Source organism: Lycium barbarum, chromosome 6 (assembly GCF_019175385.1).
Source record: "Lycium barbarum isolate Lr01 chromosome 6, ASM1917538v2, whole genome shotgun sequence".
NCBI lineage: Eukaryota > Viridiplantae > Streptophyta > Magnoliopsida > Solanales > Solanaceae > Lycium > Lycium barbarum.
In genome coordinates, this window is record NC_083342.1 from 26,244,825 (window position 1) to 26,268,983 (window position 24,159).

General features: G+C 40.3%; 1 long non-coding RNA gene across 1 annotated transcript in view; it reads right to left on the bottom strand.

The window, feature by feature from the left end:
* Positions 1–2,803: 2,803 nt before the first annotated feature.
* LOC132599657 (uncharacterized) overlaps positions 2,804–24,159 on the bottom strand; it is a 37,774-nt gene continuing 16,418 nt past the window's right edge. The window contains exons 2-3 of the long non-coding RNA XR_009566921.1: positions 9,348–9,436; positions 2,804–3,126 (exon numbers count right to left, since the gene is read on the bottom strand). This is a non-coding gene — a long non-coding RNA (uncharacterized LOC132599657). The remainder of the gene's footprint in view (positions 3,127–9,347; positions 9,437–24,159) is intronic.

Below are 24,159 nucleotides of genomic sequence, written 5' to 3' on the forward strand. Positions count from 1 at the left end.
GTGAGGAAATAGGGTAAGTTGAGGTTACATAACAGTAGATCGGGTTGCACGCTGGAAAAGTGGATCGGGTTACACACAGTAATAGTGGATCGGGTTGCACACCGCAACAGTCGATCGGTTTGCACGCTGCAACAGGTACATAGAAATCACGAGCCCCCCATGGGTCATGACTATTGATGGCGAGATGCCCTTAGCATGTGTGTACGGTACTTGAGAGAGAGATGGCCATTGCATTCATCGACTCATATGTTTTAGCTGATAATTTGGTGACTCATGTCTGTCTTGGGTTGATTTCATGATTTCTTGACACTTTACTTGTATACGATATGTGACCATACTTGTTTGCTCTATGTGCTACTTGTTAGTCTCCACTTTTTCATATGTTATCTAATCATTATTGGCATATGATACTTACCAATACTTGTGTTGTAAATATACTGCTCTTGCAGCACTTTTGTTGAGTGCAGAGTACGATCCAGGCTCCAGTTCTACGCCCTGTGGCTGATACGCAAAGGTGACATCCTCGGGTCATTCAGGGTGGGCTACCTGGTCATCTGTGGCCCCTGAAGGATACTTTTTTATTTACTTCTATATTTACATTCGACAGATAGTATGTAGCCTTTAAGCACTTTCAGACTTATTTTCTAGATTGTATTTAGCGCTCTTGTACCTTTTGACCAAATTTTGGGGATGTTTGGTTATTTCTAGTTATTATAAGTATTTAAGACCTAGTAAATTATTCTTATTTAATTTTTTTCTTATTTAACTTGTTTCAACAATTTGGGAATATAGTTCGCCCCCCTGGGGGAGGGGGTTATGTAGCTGCCACCATGACCCGCGATTTTGGTCATGACAAATTGATATCAGAGCCCTAGGTTACGCGGTCTTACAAGTACAAAACCTGTCTAGCAGAGTCTCGCGGATCGGTACGAAGAGCTCTGTACTTATCAGCGAGAGGCTATTGGACATTTAGGAAACTTCTATCTTCTTCACTCCTTCGTGCTACTTTATTCAAATTGGTATTTTTGTTGATCCAGATCGGTATCTAAGTTTAGTTTCTACTCTCTCACTGATGATGAAAACACGTTCTTGAATTTGTAAATGAGTGGGTTAATATGACGTGGAGTGGTATGGTACTAGGTGTGGCACTCTGATACGGACGTATGACCAAGTTCAGTTTCCAGCTGTGATTGAGACTCTTTAGTTCCATATGGGAAGGTAAAATGATAATACAGAGGACTGCATGATCTCCATGCCTTCATCGATTGGTTACTCGGAAGTAGTAGAAGTGCAATTATGACTTAACAAGAATGGTATGCTCAGGGTATGATTGGCTGGGAAAGTTTTGGTTTCGTCAAGTTATTATTATAGTCGGGTGGCACGAGTGTATTAATGGAAAATTAACGGTTCAGCAATAGCAGAGTATAGATTTCGATATATGGAAACAAGTGTAAGCTTGGGGTGGATCATCGGATTTGACAACAGATTTGACAAGAGAATAGTGATTGTGCTATGATGATGAAGAGAAGTTGAGGACGTAAGATTTCTTAAGATATTATGATAAAGTACTTCATTCTCCTACGAGACAGAGGCACAAGAAAGTGAATTTGGATGGATCAATCTCCGCTATATGAAGGGAACGATTGGTATCTGACGTGCTCGTCAGGATAAGGTTGCCAAATGTGCATGGGTGGATGTCGTCTAAGGTTATGGAAAGTTAACTTGGGCTTCGATATGTCAAAATTGTAGTGGTGGAGTAATAGCTAATGGTTTGAGGGTTCCTTCAGGAAATGATTATCTGTTATAGGTCTGGTAGAAATGTTATCTATGACGAGTGAAGTTTAAGGGAATAAACAATTGTGATTCTTCATTGAAGGGTGTGTTCATCAGGCCATTGGTGTTTCGAGGTTAGTGATAGAAAGAGATAATTTGAACCAACGGTTGTTGATTAACAGTTTTGTTGCAGTTATTTAATGTAGAGTGAATGTAAGGGTTCATGAATGTAATGAACCGTTTAGTTGTTATTGCATTTTCGATCCTTTTTAACTCTTTTTCGAGCTTCATTAGCTCATATTTGACCCGCGGGGACCATTGGCACGCTTCTCGAGGTCATCAGAGTTAATTTTGATAAGTTTTGGCCGGAAATTTGCTTTAAGCAAAAAAGAGTTGACTCAAAATTGACTTTTGGGTAAACAGACCTCTTTTGGAAATCCGTCGATTCCGAGTGGTCCGGATGGTCATTTAGAACTTGTGTGCATATTTTGGTTAGGCTCCCAATGCACTCGTGTACATTTTGAGACTTGGGTTGGGAAGTTTGAATTTAGTTATCGGGGGTTGACTTGGTTAACGAGGCCTCTGATGGGAATTCCGAGGCCACGAGTGCGTTCGTAGCGTGTTTTTATGTGTGTCTATGTATGTGATTTGTGAGCAGATGGCCTCGGGTATTAGTCGTGATTTTGGTTTGAGATTGTGTTTATTTTGAGAAATTATGGTCTGGTGTCCACCATAGCGGCCGCATTACCGTCCCAGCGGCACCGCCATTGCGGTGGGATGGGCTGCCGGGGTGGAATTGTATATTTGCAGCCGACCGTGTAGGGGGTCTGAGAGCCCGTCGGGGCGGCACCGCCGCAGCGGTCCCGACGCCGCCGTATCTGTCATGACCCGACTCGGGGCCACGACGGGCACCGAGTGCTAGCCCCCCCTCCCCCTCCCCCCCCCCCCCCCCCCCCCCGAGCACCCTCTTAGCTTACTCTTATACTTACATCTAGGTGAGCCACATAATTATACATACATTTCCATTCATGCGTCAACTAGTCCCAATTGGACAACAGTACATTTATATCACCATAGGCATCTATGCCACATCAATGTACATGGACAGACGTGGCCGACAAAATGATATACAAAACATAGGCCGACAAGGCCGGACATTTCTAACCATATACACATGACTACGAGCCTCTAGGAAGAGTATAACATATCACATGAGCGGAACAGGACCCCGCTATGCCCATAATTATATACACAAAAGAATAAGTACCCAAAATATGTGGCTCCGGAGGAAATGGAGCTCTCTATGAAATCTCTGAATAGGCAGCTATGGATCAAGTCCGTCTCCCTGAGCACCTGCGGGCATGACGCAGCGTCCACAAACAAAAGGACGTCAGTACGAAGAATGTACTGAGTATGCAAAGCATGATCAACATCGATATACAAGCATAATGAACCACATATGAAATAGCACAGGAGGGGAGACAATAATATCATCGTCATAGTACTTACCTGCCTTTCGTAGGACTTTCCATTTTTCATACGTATTAGTACACCTACGTCATCATCCGTATTCCATAATAGTACTCGTACCATACTTGTGCTCATATTCGTATACATGTCCTTATTCGTATTCTTATACATAGTCTTATCACATTCATATTCATATTATATACATAGTCCTTTCATATACATAGCATTTACATAGCATACCCGACCTCATAGGATCGGTGTTTCGTACATACTTGGAAAACCAAGGCTCAAGGTTACTCATACCTGGCCCTACCAAGGCTTCAGGGTTATCAGTACCATCTGCAGATGTGTGCGCGCGTTTCGTAATCGTATACATACTTTATACATATTCATATACATATATCCTACCCGACGTTATAAGCTCGGGGTGTCATTATAGCCTTTCATAGGCACATGTGAATATAATAGCCTGTAGGCACCTTTAGCATCATTATTATTATCATCATCATCACTAACATCATCGTTTTCGCTACATCTCTATCTTATGCTTACTCGTCAAATGGGGTGCGTAGTACATTCGTAGCACGTATCGAGGGTCGTGAGCTTATGAGCTCAGAGTGTCAATCACTTGAATACAACATACTCATATAGAGGATTTAAGAGTTTGGCCAAGGAACCATGCCTTATGAAAGAAGGGTTAGCCTTACATACCTCCTCGTCGAACTATTTTACACTTGCGCGTACTCCTTCGATGCTCAAGTTTCTACCTTCATTAATATAATAACAATAGCCATTAGTCATTAGTCATTCACATTACCCACATTCCTCATTTTACCCTCCATTGACCATTTTAGTATATACTTCTACCATCCAAGTATTTCAACTCCCCAATATGTTAACCAACATATGAATATCAAGAATCTTACCTTAGATGATGTAGGGACAAGCTTTGGTTGATAATACTTCACTTTGAGCAAAACCCTAGTTTTTCTCCATTTGCATTTCTTGTCTTGAATGGTATTTAATGGCTTGCTTACACTTGATTCACTTGTTTATGTTGTTGGTGACTTATAATCCTTGAAAACTTATGAAATAAATGTAGAGAGATGATTCTAGAGAGAAGTGGTGTAATGTAGAAATGAAATAAAACAAGTCTTTGTCCTCATATTTAATGAATTAAAAATCTGTGCTGAGGTGTACAGTGGTCGTCCATGGAGGTTTACGGTCTGTATTATAGTTTACGGACCGTCCATCGTGGTCGTCTTTAACCTAAGTAGAACCAGAAACTTTGGCTGCATGCATGGTGATTTACGACCATGGTTTACGAGTCGTAAATCACTTTACGGTCCGTCCTCCTGGTCGTATTTTACCACTTCTCAACTGGGCAGAAAGTTGAAACCTTGCATGGTAATTTACGACTGCCAATTTATGGACCGTATTCCATTTTACGGTCCGTATTTTGCACTTTATGACCACTGGGCAGTTTTGCCAACTTTTAACTTTTCACATTTCTCGACTTTTCATTCTAATCATTCTCGTCCATATATGCACATTGCTCATGAAACATTATACACTCGCACTCCTCGCACACATCACTAGTTCGTTTACTTGCGTACCAACGGGAAATTTTTCGAGGTGTAACAGTATCGGTATCGGGCCTGTTATTTCATTAAGTGTGTATTAAAAGCCCTTAATCTCTCATTTATTACTATTCCGAAAATTGAGCTTTTAGGAGAAATTCTAAAGTATTCTTGGTGGTAAGTCCTTCTAATCTCCTTGCTATTTCATTTTCCCTAATCATCTTAGAATCTCTTTTCCTTGATAATTCTTTAAGTAATGGAAGATTAAAAGTGGGTTTAATGAATATTCCTTCTAGGCTTCTAAATCAGGATTTGTTGATTGGGTTAGCTTCTTTAAGCATTGAATTGATGATTAGAACCCTTATTTCATTACTTCTTCCTAATTAGAGGCTAATTTGTGGAATTGGAAGTTAGGGTTTATACCCAAATTTGGGGGGCTTTTCCTAGAATTTGAATTAGAGTGATTTATTGATTATTCTAGCTTGCTAATGATGGGAATTGATCACGTAGAGGTTTAATTTAATGTTGGGACCTTTAGATCCCAAATTTCACCCTTCTAGTTCATAAACCCTATTCCATAGGTTGGGAATTTAGGTCTTGATAGAAGTAGGGTTGTTTTTATGTTCTTCTCTATTCTAATTCCATGATTCGCATATGCCTAGACTTTCTTGATCTCGAGGCTCAGCGAAAAGGGAAGGCTAAGGAGTGATTTTTGGTGTTATTGCTGTTCGGCCTTCCAGTAGGTTACGGTTCACCCTATGGTGAGACTTCATTTAGCGAAGCATATATTTAGACGATATTATCAGAGAAAGCATGTAAACCTTCAGGTATGAAGTTGGGTTGGATATTGTCATAGGTTGGGCCCTGTTGTGTGATTGGGGCTAGCCACCCCGTTGTGTTGTGACTTGATTTGTTCTAGTGTTGTTGGCTTAATGCCACGTGGTGATAGTAGACATTGGAGACTATTGTTATACCTCTTCATGATATTGAAATATCTTACTTGTTGACGTTTGATACGAGGATAGCGCTATATATGGCTTGTGTAGCCTTTTCATGATATTATTGGCGTACCCATGCTTGGTACTGCTGATATTGATCTTACTGTTGATGATGAGATCATGCTTACTGTTGAGTTGATTTATATAAGTCTTGCTAGGGCTTATAGTGTTGTGACTTCCATACCATATTCGTTAGCATTTATTGCATTGAGTTAGCATTTATGCATTCATACATGATGGAAATGGTTTGGAACTAATTAATGAAAGATTTATGGTATCTATAAGAGAAAATGTTTTAAATGCTCGATGGGAAATGGTTTCGGTTGATGTGATATTATATGATATAATTTGATAAAGATCCTCCGTGAGCAAAGATCCAAAACGAGTGGTACATGGACATTGCGGGTCCCTCCATGGGTTGTGCTACAAGGACGTCGATACTTTCGTTCGGAGTACATGTGTACATAGCATTCCATTGCATTGCATTTTATACATTATTGCATTGCCTTGTACTATGGCTTATATTGTGATGATCTGGTGATTTACTTCTGTTATTTGGATTTATTGAGACTTGGCACACTTGGGTTTAGAAGCTATAACCTAGGTGATGACGTGTACTTAGTTCTGGCTTGTGTTTGATTTATACTTATTGATTTATCTTCTTATCTTACCTTATTGTCTGAATTGTGTTAGCTAAACTTAGTCGGCCTATGATACCTACCAGTACTGTGATTTTGTACTGACCTGCACTTTCTGCATTCTTTTAGGAATGCAGAATTCCAGGTTGGATCTACTTCTATTTCTCGTGGCTAATAGTCGATATGAGAGTTTATTAGAGTCTACAAGGTGAGCTAGAGACGTTCGCTGACTTGAAGATTTTTCTTTATTTATGTCTTATTCTATCTTGAGACATATTCAGACTTGATGTATTATTGATATTTTAGACTTGTATATTCTAGTTAGGTGCTCTTGTATGGATTAGACCAGACTCTGGGGTGTATTTTCCTTATTTCCGCACTTTCTCTACATTATTATCATCAGACTTACGTGAATTTACTTCTTCCACTTATTTAATCATTTATTTATGTTTTGACTATTATTGGTTGAGGGTTCGCCTATCGAGGTGGGAAAGGTAGGTGCCCGCGCGACTTAGCATAGATTGGGTCGTGATAAATTGGTATTAGAGCCCTAGGTTACCCAGTCTATAATACAAGAGCGTGTCTAATAGAGTCTCGTGGATTGGTACAATTAGCTCCGTACTTATCATTGAGAGGCTATAGGACATTTAGGAAACTTTCAATTCTTTCATTCTCTCATGCGACTTCTTTCTAATTGGTATCTAGTCGATTCCAATTGGTATCTGACATGGTTGTCAGGATAAGGTTACGACTGGTGCCAAAAGTTATTCTTGATATAAGCTCGTTGATGTTAAAAGACTACTCGGTTATTAAGTGAATGCTATAGGAATATCGTTTGATCAGTAAATTGAATGGGTTGTATACTTCTGAGAAGTTAGTAATCAACTGATGGAAATGACTTCAGTTATGGGCGTATGCGATGAGTTAATGACTTAGGAAGTTGCTGGTCTCTACAATTCGATTTGACGAGAGGTATTATTTTTTGTTGTGGTTCGTTCGGCTCAGAGGAATGATTGGTTTAGAGGATAAAGTGGATTTAAGTGTTGTTGGTTGATAGTGATAGAGTAATTTAAGATGGAATACAGGAACTGAAGGATTACAATGAGGCATCCTGCCATCGGGTTCAAGAGATTAGGGTTCGTAAGACTTGAGGTGAGGTAACATGAGTACGTAAGTTGTGTTTGGACTGCGGGGGAATTAAATCACGACGTACGGTAAGGGGTGTGATCGATGAGGTTAATTGGTGACTTCAAGATTAAGGGCAAAAAGGAAATCATTGAAACACGAGTTAGCGATGTGAGAGCTTGGTTGCAATTGTACAGTGCAGAGTGGGCTTGAGAGTTTATGAATGAGTTGGAATGTTCAGTTATATCATAGACTAATAGAGATTAGTGGTGAACTTAGGTTGGGAACCTTGTATTCATTGGGTAATTTTTTTTTGGTTAGATCCCTCTATCAGTGGTGTTATTACTCGGCCTGGGTGATTGGATTAAAAGGGATAATCGTGCAAGTGGTTAGAGGTATTCAGATTCGATAATTGATGTGATTCTTCGAGGACTAGTAATGTTAAGGATTTGAGTAAGGGATTAGTAAACCTGGGTACTTGAAATGATAGAATAGACGATGATGGGTTAACTGAGTTAAGTTCGGTATACATTTCAAAAATTGAGTAAGGCAATTCGGGTAAGGACGATTCAGTGGGATACATGAGGATATTAGGGATACTGCTATGTGATACGTCGGATTTAGGGAGCATTCAATTCAGAGTGGTAAGCATTAAGGAAACACTAATGTGCAGAGTGTATGGTACGATCCTATCACCAGGATTAATTCGGCTAGTTTACAAGATTTATGATTATGTGGTATTCGATGGAGTGGATTCGAGGATTGATTACAATATCGATGATCGTGAAGTGATTAGAAAATTGGGAGTTGACAAGTCGAGAAATGGTATAGATGATTGTGAATCGATAAGAAAAAGGTATATCTTGGGGATTTCGTGGGTCAGTATGGATTGTGGTGTCGTCTTCTTGCATTTTCCAGTTGAGATATGTTTGTTGCGAGAGCTTAAAAAGGAAATCTATAGGGATGGACTATGTGATATGACAGAGTTCCGTGAGGTTAGTGATCCGCGACTAGTGAGAAGCATATTTCAGTGAACCGACTTGTTGAGGTTCATAAAAAGTGACTTGGTGGTACATCGCGAGATAAGTTTCGTGACCTTTCACAGTGGATGAGTTAGCATGTGTTAAGAGAGAAGATTATGGAATTCCTATCATGTGAGGTCTAGAGTTATATTTTTGAGGTGAGACCCTACTCATGGTGATATTTTTGTTGCAAGCAGTATTGACTGGACAATTTGGGTAATCGCTTTTGGATATTAAGGACTTGGGAGTAATTGCGTGAGATTTAGAGCAGCAGTGTAAGACCGGATACTTTCAAAGAATTTTTAAGCATGTCGAGGTGACACTATGTGAGGTTCGATGGTTATATAATTACTATATGAGGCTTCCAGTTTTACGTCGAAAGGTTCGGGGTGTATCAGATTTGCGTATCCGGTAAAGGTTGAGAAACATGAAGATTGTGCCCGAGTTGGACACTCGTATACGTACCTGTTAGATACAATCAGACTGATACTAAGGACAATGTGAAAATCAGTAAAAGCATGCTGTAGACTCATAATGCCATATATCAGTATGAACCTGTCTCCTGAGGAGTCACAGTTAACCAAACATAACAAAACATGCAAGCTGATAAGGCTGCCACTACACACGGGAATATCCAAAACGAACTATATCTGTATAGCCGACCAAATCATATATATACAACCCACATGTGTCTACAAACCTCTAAGAGTATAGCATAATTTATATCAAAAAGATCTGTACCAAAATATCTCAATCTCCGGAACAATGGAGCTCTCACGCAGTCGAGCAGAAGTCCTAAGCCGAAGGGTCACCAAACTGGGTATCTGTACCTGTGGGCATGAAACGCAGCCCCGAAGAAAGGGGGTCAGTACGGAAAATGTACTGAGTATGTAAAGCATGAAGTGTAATAAAGAATATCATGGCTAAGCAAAAGTTGACAGGAGACGCGTATGATAATCAAAGATACCAGTGCATATGTGCCTTATAAGATGAGTCATGCATACATATATAACATATCGTACCCGACCCTCTAGTGAGGGACTCAGTGAAATAATCATACATATACCGTACCCGGCCCTCTAGTGAGGGACTCGGTGAAATAATCATACCTATACCGTACCCGGCCCTCTAGTGAGGGACTCAGTGAAATATGATGCGTACTCGTCCCTCTAGTGAGGGACTCGGTGAAATATATAATATACATACCCGGCCCTCTAGTGAGGGACTCGGTGAACAATACAATAAAACTGTTCACGATTTCGTACCCGGCCCGGGACTCGGTGAATGATATATTAATGATATGCGCACGAGTAGAATATCATGAGTAACCATATGCAAACTAAATCATCATCTGAGACTCCATAGAATAATTAGAGTAAACCAACACTTGAGAATCAAAGACAATTATCATGTCAAGCACCACTGAGAATTAGAGTTCATTGGAGTCATGGATGTTAGTCGTTCGCTCACTTTATGTAATTCATGCCAAAAAGGAAAGAAGGGGTGACTTTACATACCTTGAAGCTTATATATTCGCTCACTTCCTACTTCTTGAACTCGCAAATCTACAATCAAGGGAATTTATACTATCGTTAGGCTCGTTACCAAATGCTTATCCTAAGTCTTTAAATTAACTCTTTCTAGGATCTGCCGAATTTTCGGCAGCACCTCCCCTATTTATATCCCTAGCCCGAATTCTTAATTCATCAACCAACAATAACAACAACAATACCAATATCAATAATATCAATTCCCATATCAAAGTATTCCATAAAACAGCCCACACGCTGTTTTTCAAATTTTCATAACTAATTAACTCACTATACAGTCGTTTAACCGTTCTATCTTTGTAAATAAACCAATATCATCCTAAATAGGAAGAGATTCATACCTTTCTCCCGTTAATAATATTGTATCTTCACATTTCCGCCCTAAGTTTAGGCCACAACACTCCGCTATACGATTCTGCACCAATAACTATACGTTATCCGGACTGGAATTTGGAAATTATACCTGGTTTGGGCTAAAAAGTGGGTTTGGGAAGGTTGGGGCATTTTCTAGAGTGTTTGGGATGTTTTTGTGTGTGTTTGGCTGAAAAATGGGGGATAACCCCCTTTTTATAACGGTCCAGGTTCTGCCTGGACCGACATAAAAAAACTTCAGTGTGATCGTGTCCCCTTTGGGCGCGTTCGCGCAGGTCTAAATTCTCTAACTGGATGTTCGTTCAGTAAAACGGTCATAACTCGTGTGAGGGCGCACGACCTATGGTTGGAAATATAATTAAATTATCTATAACATTCATTCTTTGTGTTTTCCCAAATTCCAAACTTATCATATCGTTGTGGCCCTTCCAATTCAGATCATCCGAAAATATTTCCTTGAATTATCTCTTTGGAGGGCCTATGCCCATATTTGGGTTAAGGGTCCTTCTTAGGACTTGCTCAACTTTCCATGTACTACTCATATATCTCCTCATATGTCCTCTATAGAGCCCCGACATGTGGGCCCCACTTAGCTTACAGTAACGACGGCTTTTCATCGAGCGCCATATGAACCGATTCACCCCATATGGTCTCCAAATATCATACATAGGTTATTATTACATTCTTATCATATAACCTTCATCCCGAACCTGGTCCTCAAAATTGCTCAGCGCGTTCGCGCCTTGTTGGCCCTTGGCCTTTTGCGCGTTCGCGCCACTCCCTGGCGCGTTCGCGCAGACCATTTTCTTGGTCTGCCAGCCCAACTGGTAATATCCACATCTCCTTACTCCGATGTCCCTTCGAGGGGCGGTTTGTTGCATTGGAAACTAGACTTCCCGAACTTCACTTTAGACTTTTGTTTCACTATCAATTAGGCCAAATTTTCTGTACCAACCCTTGCCCAACTTTCCTTCAAAGTCTTGGAAGCTTAATCCCCTTAACTCACTGGTTTTCCAATCCTCCTACGACCTTATTACGCAAACTCGGACTCTTATAATCGTAACACGAGCACCTATGATCTTGCATCTTCTCGATACCAACTTCGATGGCTGCGATTGAATAGCTAATGCCTAACGAATATCAACGAATAAAAACTATGAGGTGTAACAGAAATCGTAAAGTATAGCTCTTCAGTACTAAGTTGATAACTTGGATAGGACTCAACTTGTGGAGTCGGAAGTGATAGCCATGATTTGTTATGCATGAGGAAAAGATAAGATTGACTGCCACAGAGATGCATGGTATGAATGTGATTGGTTTCACAATTCGGAGTCAGTTCTACTGACTATTGGTGATATTTGAGAGTTGCGCATTCGTTCAGGGTTAGCGTTGTTCACGTTAAGCTGAAAGGTCTATGATTACACTTCCAGGAAGATATCTAAGGACTCGAAGCGTTTTAGCTCAGATTTGAGGTATGACAGATTTACCGAGCCTTTCAGGGTTTTCTAGTGGATTTGATGATATTTTCAGAGAACAATTACTTGGATAGAATAACGGTTTACAATGAGATTAGTACAGATTGAGAAGGAACTGTTGTGCTAGATGTCTTTATGGTGATCAGTTGGGTTCCGACGGACTCTACTCGGCGAGGTATCAGTGGAATGGTTCCTGTATTGTGATTTGAAGGTTTAAAAAGACTTGGAGCTAGCTAAGTTGGCTGTCAGTAAGATTAGTCTTGAGGGGATTGCTTAAGGATCTCAGATGAATCAAGGGTTCTTTTGGCGAGAGTAAGTTATGGGTTTAGAATTTTGGTATGTGTGTTCATATGTTCCAAGGAATTGCGGTGCGAGTAACGACCTTAGAGGATGTGGGAGAAGGAGTTGGCGGAATCAGAGTGTTTTATTGGTTCAGAATGGGCTATGGTTTGTGACCATGTTTCAGAGGATTGCTTTGGTTGGGGGAAAGTGTTGTGGGGTCTATTGCATTCAGAGTTGAGGTTTATCAATCATAGAATTCGAGTAGAGAAATTCGTTTATTCGAGGATCAGTTGTGAAGAAAATTCGAATACGGGGATATGAGGGTTGAAGATTGAGCTAAGTTTAGAGAGGTGTGACTGGTAAAGTGATCCCGAGGTATAGTGGCCTGTCTGAGACTATCCGTTGTTAGATCCTATGTTTTGAGAGTTAGTTGTTCTCTAGATCTGTCGGGAGTTCATCCGGTTTTCCTTGTTTCTATGTTGAAGGAGTGCCGTTTTGACGGTACCTATATCGTTCATTGGTATTCAGTTTTGGTTTGATGAGAATCCTTCCTAGTAGGAGAAGACCGTTATGTGTTGAGCTATCCCAGTTGTTGCGGGCTCAGATATCCATCCCCGTTCTCTTCCTTGTCGCTCGAGGACAAGCGATTATTAAATTGGTATTTGATATAACGACCCGTTTGGTTGTTATTACGTTTCCAAGCCTTTTTTACCCCTTTTCAAACTTTATTAGCTCATATTTAACTCGCGGGGACCGTTGGCACAATCCTCGAGGTCATCAGAGTTGATTTGGATAAGTTTTGGGGGGAAATTGGCTTTAAGCGAAAAAGAGTTGACTCCAAGTTGACTTTTGGGTAAACGGACCTTTTTTGAAAATTCATCGATTCTGAGATGTCCGGATGGTCATTTAGAACTTGTGTGCATATCTGGTTCGGTTCCCAATGTACTCGGATGCATTTTGGTACTTGGGTTAGGAAGTTAGAATTGAGGTATCGGGGGTTGACTTGGTCAACAAGGCCTCCATTGGGAATTTCAAGGCCACAAGTGTGTCCGTAGCGTGTTTTTATGTGTGTATGTGTATGTCGTTTTTGAGCAGAAGGCCTCAGGTATTAGTCGGGATTTCGGTTTAAGATTATGTTTATTTTAGGAAATTCTGGTCTGGTGTCCGCCAAGGCGGCACTATTACCGTCCCAGCAGCACTGCCATAGCGGTGGGATGGGCCACTAGTTCGACATTGTATATTTACAACCGACAGTCTCGCAGGTCTGAGAGGCCGTTGGGGCTGCACTGCCGCAACGGTCCCGACACCACTGTATAGGTATCGGGCCTGTTAGTTCATTAAGTGTGTATTCAAAGCCCTTAGTCTCTAATTTATTGCAATTCCAGAAATTGAGCTTTTGGGAGAAATTCTAGAGGATTCTTGGTGGTAAGTCCTTCTGATCTTCTTGTTATGTCATTTTCCCTAATCATCTTAGAATCCTTTTTCATTGATAGTTCTTTAAGTAATGGAAGATTAAAAGTGGGTTTAGTGAATATTCCTTCTAGGCTTCTAAATCAGGATTTGTTGATTGGGTTAGCTTCTTTAAGCATTGAATTGATGATTAGAACCCTTATTTCATAAGTTCTTCCTAATTAGAGGCTAATTTGTGGAATTGGAAGTTAGGGTTTGTACCCAAATTTGGGGGTTTTGCCTAGAATCCGAATTAGAGTGATTTATTGATTATTCTAGCTTGCTAATGATGGGAATTGATCACGTAGAGGTTTAATTTAATGTTGGGACCTTTAGATCCCAAATTTCACCCTTCTAGTTCATAAACCCTATTCCATAGGTTGGGAATTTAGGTCTTGATAGAAGTAGGGTTGTTTTTTTATGTTCTTCTCTATTCTAATTCCATGATTCGCATATGCCTAGACTTTCTTGATCTCGAGGCTCAGCGGAAAGGTAAGGCTAAGGAGTGATTGTTGGTGTTATTGTTGTTCGGCCTTCCAGTAGGTTACGGTTTACCCTATGGTGTGACTTTATTTAGTGAAGCATATATTTAGACGACATTGTCGGAGAAATCATGTAAACCTTCGGGTATGAAGTTGGGTTGGATATTGTCATAGGTTGGGCCCTGTTGTGTGGTTGGGGCTAGCCACCCCGTTGTGTTGGGACTTGATTTGTTCTATTGTTGTTGGCTTGATGCTACGTGGTGATAGTAGATATTGGAGACTATTGTTATACCTCTTCATGATATTGAAGTATCTTACTTGTTGACGTTTGATACGAGGATAGTATGATATACGGCTTGTGTAGCCTTTTCATGATATTGTTGGCGTACCCATGCTTGGTACTTGTGATATTGATCTGACTGTTGATGACGACATCATGCTTACTGTTGAGTTGATTTATATAAGTCTTGCTAGGTCTTATAGTGTTGTGACTTCCATACCATATTCATTGGTATTTATTGCATTGATTTAGCATTTATGCATTTATACATTCATACATGATGGAAATGGTTTGGAACTAATTAATGAAAGATTTATGGTATCTATAAGAGAAAATGTTTTAAATGCCCGATGGGAAATGGTTTCAGGTGATGTGATATTATATGATATGATTTGATAAAGATCCTCCGTGGGCAAATGTTACACCTCGTGGTTTCGTCCGTTGAGATTCGTTAGGCGTTAGATGTCCTAATCGTGGAAACGGGAGTTACCTTAGGATATATGAGATTACGTGTTCCCATAATATGGTTATAGGGGTTTAAGCCCATGAAATGAGCTACGAAAGGATTTAAGAACAAGCAAAAAAGGAATGGAGTTTGTGGGAACTTTGGTAAAACTTGCAAACGTTTCGGACAGGATTTTTGTCCAGATTGGGGGAGGCATATCTCCTAAAATATTAGGAGTTTTGGTGTGTTTCTTTTATCCAAATTGAATGTTATCGAGTCTAGTTTCCAACGCAACAAACCGTTCGTCAATGTGACGTCTGACTAAAAATTTATGCATGTTTTACGATAGACTGTCTGAGCAGAAAATTTCTGCGGACCATTTGACGGCCCGCAAGAATTTGGACGCCCCGCAGAAAATTCTGCTGTCCGTAAAATTGCACCAGCCCGGCGTCAAATGGTCACAGTGAACCATATTTGATTGGGCAGTTCTACGGACCATTTTGACTGTCCGTAGGAACTTTTAAGGCCCGTCAAAATGGGGGCAGAATTGCCCGACGGGATTTTAAGTTCCACTTTATATAATTCACTCCACTTATTTTGGACATTTCATTTCACCAAATCAGATCCAAAGGCTTTCTAAAAACCCTCTCTTCCACTCCATAAACTAATCCAAGCCAAAATCCAAGGGAGATTAAATATCAAGAGGCAAGAATCAAGATACCCATGTGCTAGAGGTCTTGCTAGGGTTAATAAACTCCAAGAATTCTTTGGATATTGAAGCTAGGGTTTTCATATAAGTTGATAGCTTGCTCCAAAGCTCATTCTTATGAGAGAAAAGGTTAGTTTTCATGCTTATTACATATTATCAAGAATGTTTGGTTGTTGAACAACTTGGGTAGAAGGAGAAAGTAAAAGATGAGTTCTAAATGTAGTTTTTATGATCTTTTTGAGTAGTAAGCTAACTTGAGTTATGATTCTTAGTATAATATGGATATAATATTGCTATGGAAGGTAATAATGGTGATGAGGAAGCATTATTATGAAAATGTGCTAAAATGGGTATGAAGTTGCTAGTATAAGGATGAATTTTGAAGGCTACGTCGAATGTGAATACTTGATTATGATATTGTGGATATTATTATGATTGTTGGGAGTTGTTTTGTGATATAGTGGAAGTTGAAAAAATAGGGGAAATGCTGCCCAATTTTCATTAGAACATGAATTATCCTAGTTTGAATTGAAGAGTATCATTAAGGCTTAACCATGGTATGAATCCTTCTAAATGTAGATTATTCAAGCTTCAATGGTGAACGCTAAATAGTTAAGAAGTCGAAGAGGTATGTAAGGCTAAACCTTCTTTCATTAAGGCATGGTTCCCTTGCTATATATGTATATATATCTGTTACACCTCGAAAATTTTCCGTGAGCCTACAATGAATAGACCAATGAAGGGTATGAGTGTGCGATGTTTTACTAAGTAGGGAATGACTAATTATGAATTTTTGGAATTTAGAAAGTTGTAGAATTTCAATTCAACCAGTGGTCGTAAAGCATAATACGGCCCGTAAAGTGATTTACGGACCGTATACTGCCATCGTCCTCCAACCTTTCAAAAAATTTAACTTTCTGTCAAATGCTTCAAATGGTTAAAAAAGACTTGGTATACGGCCCGTAAACCTCGATCGTAAACTGCCATGATCCTCAGCCAACCTTTCTGTTTTGACATGCTTAAATACGACCACACTATACGGTCCGTAAACTGGTATACGGCCCGTAAAGTGTGGTTTACGACCACTGTTCACCTCGACGACTGTTCATTAAAAATCAGATTTTGAGTTGTTAAAAAGGGACCATAAGCTCATATTATTTCATTTTCTCATCTATACCACTCAAGAAGTCTCTAGAAATCTCCAAACACTTCATCCATGGGAATTCAAGAGAATCAAGGAAATCAATGATCATCAACACCAAATCAAGGAAGCAAAGCTTATGAAACTCAAGTAGAAGTTGTCTCCTTCAAGAAATACCAAAGGAGAGGAGATAGGGTTTTGGTGCTAAGGTAGAAACTCAAATCAAGGCTTGTTCCACCATCAACCAAGGTAAGTTTCATGACCATTCCATGTTTTTTAAAGTATTGGGAAGCTGAGACACTTGAAACATAGAAGAACATAGAAAATGGGTCTTGAATGAGTGAATAGTGTCACAACTGGAAGATAGTTGAATGGAATCATGAAAGTTAATATGCTATGATTATGAATACGTTGTAAATGATGTTTAGGTCTTGAAATAAGTATTATATACAAGGAAATGGGATAACGAGCTATAACCATAAATGAGAAGGAAATTGGAGAGAAATGGTGGATTTTGCTTAAGGCATATGAATGACGATTGTTGTTTGCAATATTATGAGTGTTGTTGTAAATGTTTAGGAGTTGAAATAAAATGGGGGAAAAGTAGTAGAAACAAAGGAAATTCCGCCTAATTTTCTCTATAGATAACAACGCGTTTTTAAAGTTGATTAACTAATGTTAATACGATTCTCTCGTGAAGGTAACGACGTGACCTCGAAGGAAGACGAGTGATAGATAGTATAGCTAAGCGACAAGGTATGTGAGGCTAATCCTTTCTTCCTAATGGAATGAATCCTATAGCATGAATTCCTTTCCTCTTGATGAATTCCTATATTCCGGAAAGTTAAAAGCCTATATGCATAAGTGCCCATATAAGATAAAGAGATATGTTATGATGATGCCATGTTGTTAATGATGTTACTTATTGCTCACACTCACCTTATGTATCATTTCCTTAAAGGTGAGGCAGAATGCTTATATATGTTCATAATGGAATCGAGGGTTCACGACCTTGCGTCACCTTGATAGAATGCAGTCGTGCTAGAGTCTTTATGGATGTATGATGACAAGTGTATTTTGATAAGCATATTATTATAAGTATTTTATGATAAGCATGTCATGATTGCATCACACCGGGCCTAGTTGGCCGGGCAGTCACTGCCAAGGCGGGCAGCGATACGGATACACCATGACCTTTTGGCATGGGCAGACACCACTAGTGGGCGGCATGAGATGGTACCCCGGACGCGGGAGGCCTGGACGGGGGCTATGTTATTGATTATCACACTGTTCCGATATGGACGGGCAGCTTACATATTATGCATATATGATATGGTGATGAGTATGAGTAAGACAGTATGCATCCCTTCTCTTATGATTGTCATTCAGATCCAGATGTTTCGTACTGATATTCTCATTATGTTATTATTGTCTTTCTTCATTGTGTATGCCTCTCATACTCAGTACAATATTCGTACTGACGTCCGTTTTCTTTGGACGCTATGTTCATGCCCACAGGTAGGCAAGGAGGTGAGCTAGATCCAGATCCATAGTAGCTGTCAGCTGATTGAGAGCACTCCATTATCCGGAGGTGCTTATGCTCATTCTTTTGGTATATATGCATATTTTGGGCACGACGGAGTCTTATTCCATCTATGTGTATTCAGTCTGTCAGTAGAGGCTCGTAGATACGCAGTGTGGGTTAGATGGTCTCATAGGATGTTGTTATATGTATGTATTATTTTGATGGCCGAGAGGCAAGTGTATAAAAAGCATTTATGTTTTCATATAAAATATAATTTTTCTACAATGTGTGTACAAAGTTAATAAAAAGTCAGTAAATGAGTAAGATGAGTAGTAGACCAAGCGGTTCTCGGTGGCTAGCTCCGGGTACCCGTCGCGGCCCCTAGCTGGGTCGTGACAATATCCTTTCATGAGTTCCATAATGATTTATAAATAACTCTACCTCCAAGAGTACCAAAGCTCATGATTCTCGATACTATCACGATACTAGTACTTCTTTTATATGATAGTTGATCCTATAAGGATAGATGTAACGAAAATGATGATGACAATAATGTTGATGATACTTACGGATTTTTATGTATACGTGTCTAAGTAGATATATGACTATTATGTAACATCGAGTTTATATGACCGGGTATGATATCTATTGCGCGCACACCACTGTAGTTGGGTATGAATAACAGTGAGCCTTGGTAGGGCCAGGTATGTACGACACCGAGCCTTGTCATGGCCGGGTATGTGAAACCACCGAACCTTCGTGGTCAGGTATGCTATGGATGCGAATATGTATATGAATATGGATATGAATATTGATACGGATATAGATATTTGTATATGTATATATGTATGTACACAAGCACGCACTAGAAATGGAAGGTCCCTATGAAAGACAAGTAAGTAATGACGATGATGGCTACTATCTCCTGATTCTCCCATCTTATGCTATTTCTTATGCTGTCTCTTATGCTCATGTTATGTTGTTGATTATGCTTTACATACTCAGTATATTATTCATACTGACGTCCTTTTATTTGTGGACGCTGCGTCATGCCTGCAGGTGGACAGGAAGACAGGCTTGATCCATAGATATCTTATTTAGAGACTGTATAGAGGAGCTCAATTTCTTCCGGAGCTACAGCTTTTGGTAGTTATTCTTTTATGTACATACCTATGGGCATGGCGGGGTCATGTCCCGTCTATATGATGTGACATACTCTTCTTAGAGGCTCGTAGATAGTTGTGTATGGTTAGATGTCTTGTAGCCTTGTCGGCTTACATTTTGTATATCATTTTGATAGCCACGTTGGCTTGTATACATGGATATGGGCATCGTTATTGATGATGATATAGATGTGTTGTTTCCCAACAAGATTAGCACTATTGATGCATATAAATTATGAGTAAGCCATGTGGCTCACCTAGATGTAACTATGAGAGTACGATAAGAGGTACTCGGGTGGGTTAGCACCGGGTGCCCGTCATGGCCCTCCGGTTGGGTCATGACAAAAGTGGTATTAGAGCAGTTCTGTCCTAGGGTGTGTCTATGAGTCGTGTCTAGTAGATTCGTTTTTATGGGTGTGTTGCGCGCAACACTTATAAACAGGAGGCTGCGGGCATTTTAGGAATGAATGACCTTCTTTCTTCATAAGATCGTGCGATAGAGCTATGATATAAAGATTTCTTTTTCCTTAACTGTGTATTGTGTATTTCAGAAATGCCTGTAAAGATAAAAGCTACGGCAGCCCGAAAGGGAAAGACAGTGGCAGGAAAGTGGGCTGAAATAGCACCGCCAATGGTTGTAGAGGAAAGTGAGTCCCAGAATGCAGCTCAATCTCAATCCTCCCACTTCGTATCTTTTTCTGAGGAGCATGAGCGAGCCTCAGCCCCAGCTCTAGTACCCCCAGCTCCTCCACCGGATGCTTCAGGCCAAGATGTAAAAGAGGTCATTCATTTACTTACTCAGTTGGTTGCCGCCCAGACTCAGCGGCAAGGTACAGGGCAAGGTGATAGGGCTGTTAGTGCAAGGGCCCGTGATTTTATTTGCTTGAACCCTCCGAAATTCTTCAGGTCGAAGCCGGATGAGGTCCCTCAGAATTTTATTGATGGGATGTGGAGGACACTTCGGTTAATGCATGCTTCGGACATTGAGTCGGTGGAATTAGCATCCTATAGATTGAGGGATGTCGCGGCTCATTGGTGCACAGTTTGGATGGCTTCACGGGGAGTCAATGCACTTCCCCTGGTAGGGCAAGAATTTGTGGATGCCTTCCTCCAACATTACTTGCCCCCAGAGGTTCGGCGGGCTAGAGCCGATAAGTTCTTAAATCTTAGGCAAGGAAGTATGAGTGCTTTAGAGTATAGTCTTCGCTTCAACTCTTTGGCTAGGTATGCTCTGGCTATGGTAGCGGATATGGGTGACCGAGTGCACTGATTTGTGAGAGGCCTAGGGCCGCATTTGATGGATAGGTGTTTGACTGCGTCTCTTCAGGGCTTCGAGTTCTCAGTTTAGGGTGATTCGGGTCAGGCTAGGCCACCCGTTCCATGATGTTCCAAGTGTGGGAAGTTACATTTGGGCCAGTGTCGACTAGGTTCAGAGGTTTGCTATACATGCGGTCGGCCAGGCCATATCATGCGTGATTGCCCCTCGGTTGGTGGTAAGGGTAGAGTCCAGCCTTCATGATCGGTAGTCGGGTCTTCATCATCGATACGCCCTATGGGGGAAGGTTCACAGGAGCCGGTCAGCCATGGTAGAGGTATAGGGAGAGCTCCCGGTTCTAGCGGTCCTCAGCACCGTATTTATGCCTTGGCTGGACGCCAAGATCTTGAGTCTTCTCCCGATGTCGTCACAGGTATATTATCGATATTTTCTCATGATGTATATGCTTTGATAGATCTGGGCTCTATTCTGTCATATGTTACTGTGTGGGTCGGTTTGGGGTCAAATCGGAATCGATCAAACCTTTTGAGGTATCTGCACCCATTGGTGAACTGGTAATAGCTAGACGAGTATATAGAAATTGTGTAGTTGTGATTTGTGACCATCGTACTATGGTTGATTTACATGAGTTAAAAATGGTGGACTTTGATGTTATCATGGGCATGGACTGGTTGGCTTCTTGCTATGCCAATATGGATTGTAGAATGAAAAAGGTTCGGTTCCAGTTTCCAGGAAAACAAGTTTTAGAATAGAAAGGAAATACTGCGTCCCCAAAAGGTAGGTTTATTTCCTATCTCAAGGCAAGGAAAATGATCGCCGAAGGTTGTATTTACCATCTAGTTCGGGTTCAAGATGTAGAAGCTGAATCGCCAACTCTTCAGTCTGTCCACGTGGTGAATGAGTTTCCGGATGTATTCCCGGAAGAGCTTCCAGGCCTCCCTCCAGAGCGGGAGATTGATTTCGCTATATATGTGCTACCGGATACAAAGCCCATATCTATTCCTCCTTACAGAATGGGTCCAACGGAGTTGAAAGAGTTGAAGGAGCAATTGAAGGACTTGCTTGAAAAAGGTTTTATTAGGCCTAGTTCTTCCCCGTAGGGAGCACCCATATTGTTTGTGCGAAAGAAAGATGGCCCCTTGCGGATGTGCATTGACTATCGGTAGCTAATTAAGGTGACAATCAAGAATAAATATCCGCTTCCGAGGATTGATGATTTATTTGACCAATTGCAAGGCACCAAATGGTTTTCAAATATACATTTGAGATCCGGGTATCATTAAGTGCGAGTTAGGGAGAAAGATATTCCTAAGATAGCCTTCAGAACCCGATACGACCATTTTGAGTTCCGGGTAATGTCATTCGGGCTAACTAATGCACCGGCAGTATTTATGGATTTGATGAACAATGTGTTCAGGCCCTTCTTAGATTTATTTGTGATTGTGTTCATTGACGATATCCTGGTATATTCTAGGTCCGAGGCAGAACATGCGGATCATTTACATATCGTTCTTGGAGTTCTTCAAACTCGAGAGTTATTTACCAAATTTTCTAAGTGCGAATTTTGGTTGAACTCAGTGACCTTTTTGGGGCATAATATTCAGTCGATGGTATTCGGGTAGATACCTAAAAGATTGAGGCAGTGAAGACTTGGCCAAGGCCCACAACACCTACGGTGGTTCGTAGGTTTCTAGGCTTAGCAGGTTATTACAGAAGATTTGTAGAAGGAGTTTCTTCTATTTCCGCACCACTCGCAAAGCTGGCCTAGAAATCAGCTAAGTTTCAATGGACAGATGCTTGTGAATGTAGTTTCCAAGAGCTAAAGGATAGATTAACTTCTGCCCCAGTCCTGACAATTCTAGAGGGATCGAAAGGTTATGTTGTCTATTGTGATGCTTCAGACTTTGGGTTAGGCTGTGTGTTGATGCAACATGGTAAGGTAATTGTGTATGCTTTAAGACAGTTGCAGAAACATGAGAAAAATTATCATACCCATGATCTTGAATTGGCTGCAGTAATTCATGCACTGAAGATGTGGAGACATTATTTGTATAGCGTCCATGTTGATATTTATACAGATCATAAGAGCCTTCAGTATATCTTCAAGCAGAAAGAATTGAATTTACGGCAACAGCGATGGTTGAAATTGTTGAAAGACTATGATGTTGACATCCTGTATCATCCCGGGAAAGTAAATATTGTGGCTGATGCTCTTAGCCGTAGATCTATGGGAAGTTTATGCGATGTGCAGCCAGAGAAAAGAGAGATGGCTCGTGAGCTCCAACAGTTAATGATGTGGGGTGATTTTATGCCACAATTGATGCTTTTCTGCTATAAGTTTTACATGTTTTTAAGCAAGTCTATGTGATTTTACGTGGTTTTTAGTGTTTTTCAGGAAACGGAACAGATTCGGAATGAAAACAGTTGAAAGTGCAGAAGTGGTCGTAACTCAGTTTACGGTCCGTATTCTCAAACACGGGCCGTATTCCATGGGCGTATTAAAGAATAAGAAGAACTAGAAAGGCAGGCTGAGGAAATGGTGATTTACGAATAACTTTTACGGACCGTATTCCACTTTACGGTCCGTATTTCAAAGCGTATTTAACCATTCGAGCATCTGGCAGAAAGTCGGAGTTTTGGAATTTGAAAGACGACTGGGCAGTTTACGAACCGTAAACCAATTTACGGTCCGTATCTCATGAGATTGAAGTTGCTCAAAACTGGAAGGAAGACCTGGTCGTAAACGGGTTTACGGACCGTATTTCACTTTACGGACCGTATTTCGTATCGACGGGGACCAAAGTGCAAATCTGCAACTTTCACGTTTTCAGAACCTATAAATAGTCATTGTAGGGTTTTAATAAATCAGTTATTATTTTTTGACTTTTGGCTTAGAACATTAAATACTCTCTAGTTTTTGAAGGTTCAAACATCAAATCAAGTATTATCAATTCCTCTTTTCTTCCAAAGTAAGCAATTATGAATTCTTCAATTTCTTATTTCTTGTTCTTTGTCCTGAGTAGCTAAATTCCCTTACTAGGGTTGTGAACCCAATGATGGGTGTTGTGTGAATTGGTTGTGATTGATATACACATAATGGATTATTAGATTTTATTTATTCTTCATTCTTCATTCATAATTAATGGTTGCAAACATTGATTAAAGACATAACCCTTGATTTATTTGGGAAAATAATTAGGGTTGGTAAGAATAAATAACAAGGACTCAAAGCTTTAAACTTTGTTTAATAAATTCACTTAGGAATAAGAAGAATTTACTTGGCATGATTAATCGTTCTTCATAGTTACTTTCTTATATTTGGGAAAATCATAGAAAGAGATAATCTTTATTTATTGGGAAATAGTAGAGATTCATATAGAGATTAAGTGCATTCATATAATGAT